This window comes from Mastigoproctus giganteus, chromosome 12, assembly GCF_048544385.1.
Source record: "Mastigoproctus giganteus isolate SK-2022 chromosome 12, ASM4854438v1, whole genome shotgun sequence".
Taxonomy (NCBI): Eukaryota; Metazoa; Arthropoda; class Arachnida; order Uropygi; family Thelyphonidae; genus Mastigoproctus; species Mastigoproctus giganteus.
Window position 1 is genome coordinate 170,909,363 of NC_143586.1, and position 15,590 is coordinate 170,924,952.

Here is a 15,590-nt window from a genome sequence, read left to right on the forward strand (position 1 = left end):
AATACTTTTCCACTGAAATAGCTGCTATAAACAGAGGTTGTGTTCGCAAACAGTTGGTGAAAATAAATCAACTGATTTATTTTCATACACACACATATAAGCTATATAAGCTAATGCAAAAAATATTTGATCTGATGTCAGCTGAAATAAATATTGATACATGATCAGGTATTTCATCAGGGGACTACACCTGACCATGTATCAGGAACTGCATTTCTATACTTGTCCATAATAGTAGAATAAAAGTGAATGGCCAAAAAGGAATGAAATGGAATTAGCACTTTCTAATACAGTATGGACAAGGTAGTCCCAATGGAGTATAATTTTTTACATTATCTATATTAGACCATTTACTAAAATTGTTCCCCCTTATAGCTGATGACAGCTATACCACTTTATTTTCATTTTTATTTGCATTTTATTAGTATTTGGTTGAATTAGTTTTACTTTATATTGGCTTTGCAATTCAGCCCATAATTTACTTAAGTCATCAATAACCTCTAGGATATTAGCATTCTTTCACATTTCACTATTCTTTTTCTACTTTCCTCGCCTTTATATTTACTAGCACCTTTTGTAACTTTCACATCCATTTATTCATACTTAATTTAATTTAATAATACGTGTGTGTGTGTGTGTGTGTGTGTGTGTGTGTGTGTGTGTGTGTGTGTGTGTGTGTGTGTGTGTGTGTGTGTGTGTGTGTGAAAATCAGAAGGTGTTCCAGAATTATTTTTCTCTTCTTGATAAGACAGGGTGTATTTGTTGTGCCACTATGCAGGACAGTATAGGGAGTAATCATGTAACCAATTCTTTTTCAGTTCTGTAACGTTGTGACAGTAACCGTGCACACACAAAATCTAGAAACTTGGCCAATTAGTTCTAATTTTATTAAAAAAAATTGTTTTGTTCGTTAGTAAAAACTAACAAAACAATTCTTTTTAATGAAATTAGAGCTGTTAAAATGATTTTATATGGGTGAATGTGCAACAGACATTAGCCAAGTACTTAACTTATGATTCTTGAGAATGCTAACAAAATTAAGGAATTGCCCATATAAAGTTCTGTGAGAATTATGAAAGGAAAATATTAGATTAGGGACATTATGAAGAGCTTGTTTAGCATGTCAGTTTTAGACCATTTACTAAAATTGTTACACCCCTATATCTGATGACAGCTATACCATTTTCATTTTATTTGCATTTTATTAGTATTTAGTTGTACTAATTTTACTTTACAGTTCCACCACTTTATATTGGCTTGGCAATTCAGCCCTTAATTTACTTAATTCATCATAACCTCTAGGATATTAACATTCTTTCACTAATCTACTACTCTTCTTTTTCTACTTTCCTCACCGTTATAGTTACTGGCACCTTGTGTAACTTTCACATCCATTTATGCATACTTAATTTAATATTAATACAACTTACATATGCTCTTGCATCCTTTAATGCTGCTTTGCACTTTTAGGTATATCTGTCATACCTAATTTATTAATCTTGCTTTCACTGAAACCATTTCATCTACTATATACTTCTTTTCTGTGTAACTCTTTAAAATTTTCCTTTAAAGAGTTACATTGAAAGCCCATTTATTTATTTATTTATATATATACATACACACAGTGGAACTTCTCTATTACGAACTTCTATTTAACGAATTTCTCTATATTATGAATTTTTTCGCAAAACATTGGACCTTGAAACGAAATTACATGTAAAATTAACCCCATATAACGAAGTGTTAGTCTCTCTATAACGAATTTTTAAAAAAATTAGTAAAAGCATTTTTGAAGATTTTCAAGCATTTACTGCTAAACAGACGCTCAAATATACTGCCTCCTTCCCTCCAAAATTTCACATTAGCATCTGGAATTAAATAATCATCCTTTTAGTGAAAACTTGTGGCCATTGACGCCCGTAGGAGGGTCTTTGTTTCATTTTTGTTACAGTTATTAAACCAAATGGGTTTTCTTAAAAGTGATCATAAACTTTACAATAAATAGGGTAGATTTGTAAATTGATGTTGGCTCAGGGGAAAGTGAAATTTGCTGCGGTAAACCTTTAGCATGCTGCGGCAGCAATACATAGAATGCTAGCATAGTCAGTTTTTAGTAATGCCTACTGAGTAACATTCGCTTCTCGCTTCAACTGTACCACATGACCTTCATGTCAATCATTATATGATATGTCCGTTCTCATCTAACTGGACCCCCAGTAGATGGTTTTCATGAATTTTCATGAGCATATAGCCTGTCATCAATCACATAAGCTATATGCTCATGTTTTTTTTTTTTTTTTTTTCCTCTCTGAAAAATAACATACAGCATACGTTAATCATAAATTTTCTTTCGTGTATATATGAATGAAACCAGAATAAAAGAAATTCACAAAGTCGTATATTTCTTCAAAGGGAATGATACTGTTGAATTGGCAAGCGAACGTCATTGAGTAGGTGGTACCTGTACTAACAATTCACTATATGGCCAGCGCAGCGAAGCTTGCGGTGTATGTATCGGCAAGAGCTGCAGTCCAGTAATTTTTACAATTGCGAAAACAATGTCGAAGGGAAAGTGTTTAAGTATTAATGATAAAGCAAAGATTGTTACGATATTGACCAGGGTTTTAAGAAAAAAGATGTTGCGGAGAAATATGGCATATCTGCAAGCAGATATGCCATTTGGTCCTTGAGGTTGTCACAGACATTCTCAGATATGCCAGACAAGCTGTACTTGCTACCTGGGAGTCTAAAACACTGATGGAACTGATATTCGGATGACGGTCAAGTCAAGTGGGCCCAATTTCGGCGAAGTCCAGACGGTCTGTGACAGCCAAATCCTCTGCTTGCACTTTCACGATGGCGGGACTGTTAGTAATCCTGGGTGTAACCTGCATGCACAAGTACATGGTGGGTGACCACCCAGGTATGAACCAACGTAAGCAGGGGTCGAGGCGTAGCGTCCACACCACATGGAGGAACGCCGCCCCTCTATGTTACCAGGCAGTACTATGTGGTAGATGACTCATCAACTGGTGCAATACCATCACTTTGCTTATTCGAGGCTTCAAGTGGTGGAATCCATGTTTAGTCTCTAGAGCTAAGTTCCAGTGAACCCTTCCCCACCTCTTCCATAATGCAGTATGATTGATTACTTTTGAGGTTATGATGAACATCGTGGCGAGATCCAATATTCCTTACATTTCAAGGGTACAGCTCTAAAACGGTGTTCGCAGGCCGGCCACTAGTTAGTACACCAGACCGAACCTATTGGTAACTCTCTAGGAGGCTTCCGGATCAGCTAGTGTATAATCTTGCTACCTCTACTCTGCCAGATAGGGACTGGAGGGAGTCCGAGTAGTGTGTATGCGGGGAGCATTGTCGAGGGCACGTTATGTCAAGGATCTGGGTATATTCTTAGTATGTGTACGCCATATCCAAAAATTTCATTACTTCATACAGCATGTCCCACCCACTTTTTCTTACTATTGAATACGCCATGAATTGTCAAACTAATAGAGCAAGCTTATCTGCAAAAAGATCTAAACCTCCCAAGCACTTCCTAATTCATTTCACAAATATACGTGGTCTCAACTCTAATCTCAACGATGTCCATTTCCACTTGCAATCTGCCAAACCCCATGTACTTTTTGTGACAGAATCTCAGTTATCAGTTGATTCAACTAATGCTCATCTCAGATGCCCAAATTACTCACTGTATGATTCCTTTCGCCTCAATGGTGCCACGTGCATATGTCCGTTCTGATATTCCCTGTCAGAGACTAAGCAATTTGGAATCTCCTCTCTTTGATCTTCTCTGGCTTAAAATCTCTCTACGTCACTTTGTCAAATTCATCTGTTGTCTCTACCGTTCTCCCAACTCCACTAATCACTTGGAGCTATTTGACTTCCTCTCTTTGCAACTTGACTTTCTCCAGTCCAACTTTCCTAACAGTGAGGTAAATTTCCTTGGTGATTTTAATGTTCACAACTCCAGCTGGCTTCCGTTTTCTAGTCACACCGACCCAGCTGGTCGAGATGCTGAGGCTTTTGCAATTACTAATGACCTTGCACAGATTGTTCATTTACCTACAAGAATACCGGACAATCCTAATCACACAGCCAATGCGTTTGATCTTTTTCTCACAAACAACCCTTCTAAGTACACGGTCGAAGTGAGAGGTCCTTTTGGCACTTCAAATCACAACTTGGTGATTGTCTCTTCTCCAATGAAGCCTTTATCTCGTGGCTATTCCCAAAGTCATATTGTGTGGCATTACAAGAATGCAAAATGGGATGACCTGCGAGATTTCTTTTCCTTGGCCGAATTACTGTTTCAAAACTTCTGATGTCAATGTTTGCTCAGATCGTGTCAGTGAAATTATTCTTGCAGGAATGGAATCGTTTTTCCCACACTCCACTTTAAAATCTTGTAGAATGTTGCATATCGTAATTGGCTTGTTTCTAATCCTTCAGTTTCATTTTCTGCCTACACCAAAGCTCGCAACAATTGTAAAGCAGTTATTAATCAGTCCAAACTAGAGTTTGAACAGGCTAAGAGTAGAAAACTTGCTTCTTGCCCTAATGGTAGCCAAGCATTCTGATCTCTTGCCAAAGCTATTGGCCACAACTTTTGCTCATCTCTGCTCCCACCTCTGTCCAAACCAGATGGTTCGGTTGTCACTTCAGCCAAGGATAAAGCTGACCTGCTAGCATCCCATTTTTCTTCCAGCTCATGTATTAATGATCTTAGTAAAACACCTTCCACCATTCCCAACATGCTCCATTCAATGCCTCTTGTGGGTCTTCCGTCAAAAGGTTGTCAGAAGGATTATGACAAATCTTGATGCTAAGAAGGTTCCAGATCCCGATGGTATTTCTCCACTTATTCTCAAAACCTGTGCTCCTGAACTTACTTCTATTCTTTGCTGCCTTTTTTCACTTTCTTATTCCAAAGGCGTTTTTCCTTCTGCTTTGAAATCTGCTCATATCCAGCCAATTCCTGAAAAGGGTGGCAAATCCCTACCATCCAATTATCATCCCATTGCAATTACTTCTACTCTTTCTAAAGTAATGGAGAAATCAATTAACCGCCAACTCTTAAACTACCTAGAAACCTTCTATCTGATCAATGATCGCCATTATGGATTCCGTCAGTGTCGATCCACTGGTGATATTCTGGCTTATGTTACCCATTTATGGACTAATTATATTATATATGGACTAATGGAAAGGTTCGGTGAAACACAAGTAGTTGCTCTTGACATATCAAAGGCTTTCGATTGTGTATGGCATAAAGGTCTTCTAAACAAGCTTCCATGTTATGGTTTGCCAACTGTTTTTAGTAACTAGTTATCCAGTTTTCTCTCTGATCGCTCACTGAGGGTGATGGTAGATGGCTCTCTGTCTTCCAACTTCTCCACTAATGCCGGTGTCCCCCAAGATTCAGTTCTTTCCCCCACTCTTTTCCTCTTGTATATTAATGACCTTCTTCCATTGACTGGAAATCCTATCCATAGTTTTGCCAATGATAGCACATTGCATTCCACTTTCCATTTTGAAAAACCTTGTCCTGCTCAATCAGCTTCAAGTTCCCAAAAATCTGCTACCAATTCCTTAAATGCCAATCTTCATGTAATTCTCCAGTGGGGCAAAGACAATTTAGTTGATTTCAACCCTCTAAAACTCAGTCTTGTCTTATATCTCGCAAAAAAGGATTCTTCTGCTCCTATGCTTATCTTTAGTGACACTCCGATTTCTAGGCAAAATGATATATCTCTTTTGGGAATTACCCTTACTTTTAATCTCTCTTGACACAAGCACATTACAAATATTACTTCCTCTGCATCTAAAAAATTTGGTTTTTCTCTTTGGTTCTCGGCGTTACTTTTCTTCCAAACAGCTGCTCACTCTATATAAATCGCAAATCCGTCCTGCCACGGAATATTGTTCCCACATCTGGGATGGTGCTCCCAAAACCTCTCTCAGGCTTCTTGATTCCATTCAGAAGAGGACAGTTAGGTTAATTAATGACTCATCTCTAACAGAGTCTCTCCACTCACTGTCTAATAGACGTTCTATTTCTGCTGCATGCCTCTTCTAAAGACATTTTCATGGGCACTGTTCTTCTGAATTGGCTTCTATAATTCCCGCTCTCTCTTTCAAAACAGTCCGAACACATGCTGCCACCAGTCAACATCCATTTACTGTCCAACTTCAAACTCACAAACCCAACTTTTCATCTTCCTTGTTTATTCATTCAACTGCTGTTTTCTGGAATAACCTTCCTTCATACGTATTTCCTGAAAATTACAGTCAACAGAAGTTCAAGTCCAATTGTCGACAAATATCTTCTTTCGTCTTCTCAACCTCTAACCCAAGCACGGTACCAAGTACTATAGGTTCTAACACCTCTCGTGTTCGGGGTTTACATAAAAAAAAAAGCAGTTTATCTATGATTAAAGAAAAAATCAAGAATCAATTTTAAATGCAACTGAAGGAGGAGCACACAAGAAGCGAATTAAGTTGTGTATATATGAAGATGTCGATAAAGCTGTTCTAAAATGGGTGCAAATGATACGCTAAAAGAATATCCCAATATCCCAAGCTCTGAAATTTGCACAGTCCCTTGGACATACAGAATTTAATGCGAGCACTGGGTGGCTAGATAAATTTAAGAAGCATCACAGAATTGTGGAAAAGGTTATTTGTGGAGAAAGTGTTAATGTAAGCGAAGAAGATTGCAACAGTTGGAGGAACAATACCTTAAAGAAGATTTTGGAAGAATATGAGCATAAGGATGTTTCTAATGTTGAAGAAATGGGTTTATTCTTTAAATGTTTACCGAATAGAACACTTGCTTTTAAGGATGATAAATGTTTTGGTGGAAAACAAAGCAAAGAAAGAATTACTGTACTATTGGAGCAAATATGACAGGAAATGAAAAATTAAGAATTTTAGTCATCGGAATATCAAAAAACCCAAGATGTTTTAGAGGCACAAAATCTTTGGAAGTTAACTACACCTTTTAATAAAAAAGCATGGATGACAAGTGATATTTTTGAAGAATGGATATTAAAACTAGACAAATGTATAACAAAAGAAAAAAGGAAAATCGTGTTGCTAACTGACAACTGTCTAGCACATCCTGCCAATATTTCTGCCAAACTTAAAAGTGCGAAGTTGTTTTCACCACCAAACGTAACGTCAAAACTCCAGCCAATGGACCAAAGCATTATTAAAAATTTTAAATTTCATTATCAAAAGAGAATAATAATGAAGATTGTCAATGTGTTATCAGAAAATAGAAACTTGGAGGTTACAATTAACCTGAGAGATTGCATCTCTGAACTGGCAAAAGTTCGGACAAACAATGTCACTGAATACACTATTCAAAATTGTTTTTCGAAAGTGGGATTTGCATTGAATGCAGAAGTCGAACGACGACTGGACGAACGAGATGAACTGCCCCTTTCACAACTGAAAAACTTTTGGACATTATTAGAATCGTCTGGAAACATCGAAAATGAAATAACAATGGATAGTTATGTTTATGTAGATCACAGCAGAGCATCCAAATGAAGATGAAATACTACTAAACAGTGTTAGATGCAACCATGATCACGAAGAAATTAACGATGATGCTGAAGATGCATCAGAACAACCCGTAGAAAAGCCAACTCACAAAGAAATGATTAACGCTTTTAAAACGGTTCGTATGGGTCTACAGTTTTGTTAAAAATGTTCCTGATAATGTTTTTAATGCTCTGAACAAATGTGAGGTTTTCTTTGAGAATCAGACAATTTTTTAATTGTACTGTACAAACGAAAATGACAGATTTTTTTTTTAATTTGTGATATTTACTGGCGAAAATTGTGTAAACGTAATTTAAATAAGTATGTTTTTGAAATAAAATACATTCAAAATAAATGTGGATTCGTTTTCATTTTCTAATAAGATAACAATTTCTAATAAAAAAAGATATTCTCTGTATAACAAAATTTCTCTATAACGAATTTTTTCGCCGGATTTATCGAATTCGTTACAGGGAGGTTCGACTGTATATATACACAGGGTGTCTCAAAAATATTGGTACAAACGTTTAGAGGAGGTAGGTAATATCTAAAGGAATGTGAATCGCATAGGAACCCATAACCAGCAACCTCACGGGAAAGTAGTAGCAGAGGCACAAGAAGCAGAAATGACACAAGACAGTAATTAGTGGCAAACATTTATTTGACATAATATTAGCAATGGAGTACGAGATGGATGCATTTCATGATGTTACAACAGATGCTCGAAAGTTCCACCATGTGGCGCGATGCATGTGTGACACCCACGCAGCATGGCTTGGCGGACACGGTCGAACACACCTGGAGTTTCTTTGACAGTAGCACAGACGGGTCTCGCCACGAGATCCATTTCCGTCTCCACAGGCAATTCATACATGACAGATTTCAGGGGCCCCCCACAGAAAGAAATCAAGGCTCAATAAATCAGATGAGCGTGGGGGCCAGGCAACGGGTCCACCACGGCCAATCCATCGACGCCTGTTAAAATGGTCACGAACACACCTTCCATAATGGGCAGGCGCCCCATCATGTTGAAACCAAATGTTGCATCTCACATTTGCTGGAACATCGTCAAGTAACCCTGGTAGAACTTGTTCAAGAAAGATCCGATATTTAGCAGAATTCATGTGGGATGGTAACAGGTAGGGGCGACTAAGCAGTCATCGACCATACCTGCCCACACATTTATTGTGAAGCAATGTTGTGCCGCATGGGGGCGCACACCGTGCGGGTTGTCATGGGCCCACACATGAGCATTGTGCTGATTGAATAAGCCTTCCCGAGTGAAATAAGCCTCATCCGTGACCAAAACATAGGCTGGAAAATTCAATTCTTGAACACTATCTTGGAGAAACCACTGCGCAAAAGCCACACGTGCAGGATGATCTTGGGTTTGTTTGTTTGTTTGGGGATTTTTTTGGCGCATGGGCGTCTATGGCCATAATGCGCCAAATGATCTTGGGGGAGCAGTAACTGAACCTTTTGGAGATGAAAGGGGTGTAAGGAATCGTCGTGCCAGACACACTGTACACTGCAATGAGACACTCCTGAGGCAGAAGCAACGGCACGTGTGCTAGTAGTAGGATTATTTTGGACGGCATTCAACACACTTTCTTCCATGGCAGGAGTTCACATAGAATGTTGTCTGCCCAAACTACACCTGTTTCCTCTAAATGATCTATAATCGCACAAATTTTGATGCACACGCGCAAACAAACGGTGGTGCGGTACATGTCTGTCTGGGAAGCGTTCTCCATAAATTTGTTGAGTGGCTCGTCCATTGCCCTCTGCTAATCCATACACTAGGTGCATGTCTGCCAGCTCACAGTTCGTATATCAATGCATGCTCTTTGTGCGGCGACTACTGCTTGAATGAGTAAACCAGAAATTTTCCCTCTCGCGAACTGATGAACAGCGCCGTGTACCGACTTTCGGTGACGTTTCTGGTTATGGGTTCCTATGCGATTCACATTCCTTTAGATGTTACCTACCTCCCCTAAACGTTTGTACCAATATTTTTGAGACACCCTGTATATATATATATATATATCCACACAGGTAGTTCCCAACTTTACGAGTTAATTCGTTCCTAGCACAAGCTTGTAAAGTGGGAATTTATTTCTTATATACATAATGTTATAAATAGGGGTTACGTTCTCAACAATGAAATTAGTTAGCTAATTAGTTTATGTTTAAAAAATAATTGATTTATCCAAAGAATTGAAAACGTAGCCTGTAAAATCCAGCAAATTACAATAATAAAGAAATTATTTATGACTTACAAAAATTTATTCTTTATCATCATCGGCTAAATGCACACTTGTTGACCACTCATTATTGGCTCGGCACTCTGTTTTTTGCACAAGGAGTCATCATCAGAAATGCTTCAAGAGCCATTTGTGTCCAAGATAATCTTCTCTTCTTTATAAATTTCAATAGCATGTACAACTTAAGCAGGGTTGTTTTAAGAAATCTTGCCCCCCCCCCCAGCAAATTTCCAAATGTGGCTCCTATTCAGCTTAAATTTTGTTTTAATTTTTTTTCTGGGTCTCTCTCTCTCTCTCTTAGTCGCATTCCTAACACTAAGTGAGGCCCCTGGCATCCGACAGGTGCACCCATGCGTTAAAACAGCCCAGTACATAAGCATTTTTTAATGGAACGCACATTGGTTTACCAAGATTAACCAGTGATAGCAAGGTTGAAGTTCTGTCTTGTTCATAGTAAGGGCAGCCAATGAGAATGTGTTTAATACTCAGATTTATATAACAAAGTGGACACTGCGGCAGGTCGTCCCCTGTGAGTAAATAAAGGTGGGTCAGATAAGTATGTCCTATTCTTGCCCTTGAAAGGACTACTTCTCCTCTTGATGTGCAGACACTGGAGCGGCAAATTTTTGATTCATGTTTAAATTGAAAGAGTTGATTATTAATTTGAGAGTGCCATATTGCTGTCCATTCTGATAGGCATGCAGCCTGAATGGTTAATGCATAGTCTGATGGCAGAACAGGGATATTAGTTAAGTCTAAGATTTGTTTGTTTGTTTGTTTGTTTGTTTTAGAGTTTTATGGCACATTAGCATCTAAGGCTATAATGTGCCAAGTCCATAAGTCTAAGGTAGTTGGATTTTTTGCAGCTTTATCAGCCAGTTCATTGCCCAAAATTCCAAAACGAGCTGGAATCCAGCAGAAGGTGACCAGTTGATGGTGTTCTTCAATTTGTAGTAATATGCTTCTTATTTTGTCTAGAACAGGGTGTACTTTATCTGAGGAGTTACATAAAGCCAAGATTGAGCTGAGGGAATCAGTGTAAATAACAGATTTTAAAGCACAGTCAGAAGAGATTTTGTAAAGCTAGTTTAACTGCATATAATTCAGCTGAGAAGATACTGAATTCAAATGGCAGGTGTGCTGAGATAATGGTATTTGGAAACACTGCAACCACTCTGTTTGAATTAGATTTATAGCAGTCTGTATAAATTGGAGAAGAGTCAATGTATCTTTGAGTGTGAGCTTCATGAAGTTGTTTGATATTTGATGTTTGTAAAATGTTCTTTCCCCACTGACAGAGGTAAGTGTCACAGGTCGGTATAGGAGGTGGAACCCATGGTGGTTGAGTACAAGTTGTTACCTGTTATACGGAATGGATGGAAACATGCCAAATTTGCATCAGTTCAAGAAGGTGAAGACCAGCTGGCTTTACTATGCTAAGTTTATTTCTGAAATGGTTTTCTAATGGTGGATTGAACAGGTATGACTGAATTGGATGCATGGCACAACTTTGTATCTTGACAGCATACTTCAATAACAGTGTTTCCTACGTAAAGTTAGTGAGGGCTCATGGGCATCAATATAGAGACTATGTGCTGGTGATATTCTGAAAGCACCAAATGCAAACCTCAAAGCACTGTGTTGAATTGAATCAAGCCAGCGCAATGCACTCAATCTGGCTGAATCATAGATAGGAGCTCCATAATCAAAACAGGATCTGATTAATGACCGATACAGCCAAAGCAGAGATGTACAATCTGGGCTCCATGTTTGGGAGGATAAAGCCCTGAATATATTTAACTTTTTGAGACAGCAAGTACGTACATTTTTAATATGGTCTATAAAATTTAACTTGTTGTCAAGGGTTAATCCTAGAAATCTGATGTTATTAGTGACTGGGATGGAGACATTATAAATTTGAAGTTCAGGATCCGGATGAAGTTTGCACTGTCTACAAAAATGGATGGCAACTGTTTTCTGCGGCGAGAGTCGATAGCCATTGAGGCTGGCCCACTGTTGTATTTTATTAAGTGATATCTGGAGCTGCCATTCAATAGACCTCATGTTTTGGGAATGGCAGGAGATGGAAAGATCATCTGCATAAAGATAGGTCTCAACTGTTTGGTGATGGAATCTATTCTAAGAGCAAACTTACCAGATAACTGTCTAATTTTTTTCCATATAATTTTGGGATCAGTGTTTCTGTTAAAAGGTCTATGCAAAACAGGTCCAGGATTCTTTCTTGGCTTGCCTTTGTATAAAATGTGCTTTTGCCCTTAGCTTCTCATAATTAATGAGATTGGTTGTGCTTGGACATTGCCAAAATAAATTCCAGGCTTTAATTTTTGCTTTCTTTGCTTTTGTGCATTCCTCATTCCACCATTAATTATAATGCTTGCGACCAGGCAGATTTGATAATGGTATTGTGTCCTTGGCCACTTTTAGGAAATGTGACATGATGTAATCTGTTACATTATCAATATTCTGGAGCTGGATTTTTTCCCTATCAAGAGAGATTGATTATCAAAATGTTGCCCAGTTTGCATGAACAAATTTCCATTTCCTGCGGAGTTTATTTGAAGGAGTCTTTGATATTAAAAAATTGCATATGATTGGAAAGTTTTCACTGCCCATAGGATCATTTAAAACGTACCACTCTATGGTCGGAACCTGTATTGGAGAACAAATTGAGAGATCTATTGCTGAGGTGTCCAATCAGGAGTTATGTGAGTGTGTGCACCAGTATTAAGTATGGTGAGGTTTTGTGACTCTAGAAAGCTTTCAACAAGTCGACCATGTGTGTCTAGTTTAGGATCGCCCCGTAAGGGGTGGTGCCCATTAAAATCCCCTAATATACAGAGAAGTGGAGTTATCTGTATGAAGAGATCTTCAAGATCTTTTAAACAGTAAGTATGGTTTGGTTGTAGGTATATTGGGACAAGTGTTATTGAAATATGGAGAGTTATATGAACAGCAACAGCTTCTATTTCAGTTTGAAGTGGAATATGTTTAGTTGGGATCTTTGAATTTATCAGGATTGCTAGAACACCATGGGCAGCATTTGCTGTATTACGATCTCGTCGATAAAGGCAATGGTTCTTTATCAAAGGAGAAATTTGCGAGGTTAGGTAAGTTTCCTGAAGACAAAGGGCAACTGGAGAATATCGGTTAATTAGATCATGGATATCATCTGTGTTGCAACGAAAGCCTCTGCAGTTCCATTGTAAAATACAAGGCATTATTTGTGTTTAATTGATGGAGCTGTATCTGACTGCTTTTTGAAGGTTACTAGCTTATGACGTTCCAATTTTGGTTTATCTTTTTTGGAGAAAACTGACCAACCTGTGTTCATTTCTTCTTCTGCATGGATTTCTAGAAGGGGATCTTCTTGTAAGCATACGGCAGAAGGATTGTAACGGTGAATTAGTTCATAGATATCATCAATATTGCTACGAAAACCTCTGCAATTCCATTGTATGATTTGGTTTTATGAGCGGAAGATGGGTCTGTCTGCTTTTTGTGAGTGGCTTGTTTATATCTGTAGAGTTTTGATTTTTGTTTTCTTGAAAGGTTTGGGCTTCCTGAGTCATTGCTTTCTTCCATATCATCATCTGCATGTATTTCAAGCAGATCTGAGTTGGTTGTATCATCTGTGTCCATGCTTGAGGAGCGAGATTGCTTCACCTCAACTGGATCTAATTTTTGAAAATTTTCCGCTGCTTGACAATTGGGAAGTCTCTGGGGTGGAACTGTCAGTGGTGTATTACTGAATTGATCGACTGCCTTTGATGGAGATGGATGTTGGACTGAGAGGACTAATCGAGCATAGTCTGAGATCGATGTGTCTGGAGGGATGGCCACTTCTGTCTGACTATAAATAGCAATGGCATAAGTGCATTTTGGATTACTTATTATTACTTGTTTTCTTGCCTCTTGGTAGGAAACTTGGTATTTTCAACTTTATGCTTTTGTATTTTTTTCCCCAACTTCCAGAGTCACAGTCTTTGAAGTATGCCAGATGGTTGCCCTTGCAATTTGGACACTGTGGGGTTGGTGTCTTACATTCTGTTTGTGTATGAGTTTTACACCCACAGTTTGCACATGTGTCTCCATGGCATGCTGTCTGGGAATGGGCAAATTTCTGGCATTTAAAACATCTTAGGGGATTCAGAATATAGGGCCGAACGCAACAGTTTAAATATCCTGCCTTGACTGAAGCTGGTAGGTTTGGAGAACTGAAAGTTAAAATTATACTCTGGTAGGAACTAAAGTGCCATCTTTTCAGATCATGATCCTCTTTGCTGAGTGACTTTTTGTTCTTTAAGTTCCTGGACTATTTCATCTTCAGGAACATTCAAATAGATCCCATTCAGTGATCACTCCCTTTGAAGAATTGAGGGTGTTACGTAGTGTGATTTGAACTGGGATTCCACTCAAAGATGTCAGACTTAATAATAGTTCAAAGTGTCGAGAATTGGTGGTCTCTATTAATAAATCTCCAGATTGGAGAAGTTTCACCATTTTTGGTGAACCTATGGCATGTTCAAGGCATCTCTGAATGATAAAGGGAGGGAGGGGGGGAAAGCTTGTCCACAGGTTGTTTGTTGTTGTTTGTTTGTTTGTTATTTGGTTTTTAGGAGCATTAGCAACTAAGGCCATATTGCTCCAGGAATATGCGGTGGTCATTCCCTTGACCTTTCCGCATCTTCCGTATTTGGTGGTGACGGGCTCGAACCCCGGTCTAATCAAGAAGCGGGTGCTACTCACTGCTGCTCCTTCCCACCTGGCTACGGAGGCGCCCCCCACCCCACAGGTTGTGTTGACAGAGAATGTATTATCAGGAATGCTGGTAATTCTTGTTTACCAATGTCTTTCTTCATTCTCTTCGAGAGAGAGAAAAGTCATGAGTGTCATTTTGTTGAGAGCTCTTTGGCTCTAAACATGGAAAATCACTTGTTTCCATCTCTGCTCTTTTTAGCCCCGGGGATTGTCTTATCCCTCAGGTTACTGGCCTTGCCACGTGGAGGCAGGAGCGGTGCCACCAGTGACCAAGCGGTTTTTGAAGTAAGTAGAGGATTAGTAATGAGCCGAGTGGTCAGGAGCAGGAGTGCAGTAGCACACGCTCTGAGTTGACCGGGGTTCAAGCCCCTGACTGCTGAATACGGTCGATCTGACAACCCGCATTGGACCAGCGTGGCAGATTATGGTCCATTTCCCTCAACATGAATTGTTGAGGAGGCTTCCATCCTGCAGTGGGTTGATGATGGCTGCACTTTACCTTTACCTAGTAATGAATATAAAGAATAAAAAAAAAAAGGTGGATTTCCTTTCTCGGTTCTTACTTCAAGTAAACAATAGAACAGATAACGCTAGAAAAGAAACAAAACTATATCATTTTGGGAGAGTACTATATATTCGCAGGAAGAAAATTGCTTGGCAGTTGGGGCCAATACTGCAAAAGCAAATTGTTTAGAGATTATTAGTTTGCAAGCAAAACGTAAAAAAAAAAAAAAAAATCTTTTTAATTAAAAAATTAATTTTCTAAGTGCATAACCTTGCTTGACACATTTATTGAATGTAGTTGGTAAAACTGCAGAAAGACGCAAAGGTGCAAGATACAAAAATCACAGTCAATAATACCAAAAGCAACAAACAACAAGTTTTTATAACACCAACCTAAGTTTTATTGAAAAATATCTCTAATTAATAAATATCTTTTGACAATTCTGAAGCAGAAATCTGAAGCTTAGTGGC

The 15,590-nt window shown here is 38.6% G+C and overlaps 1 protein-coding gene across 1 annotated transcript in view; it reads right to left on the bottom strand.

Moving 5' to 3' along the window:
* The window catches only part of LOC150077590 (FAS-associated factor 1-like), a 377,947-nt gene that overhangs the window by 333,529 nt on the left and 28,828 nt on the right, over window positions 1-15,590 (bottom strand). The gene's annotated exons all lie outside the window — the stretch shown is intronic.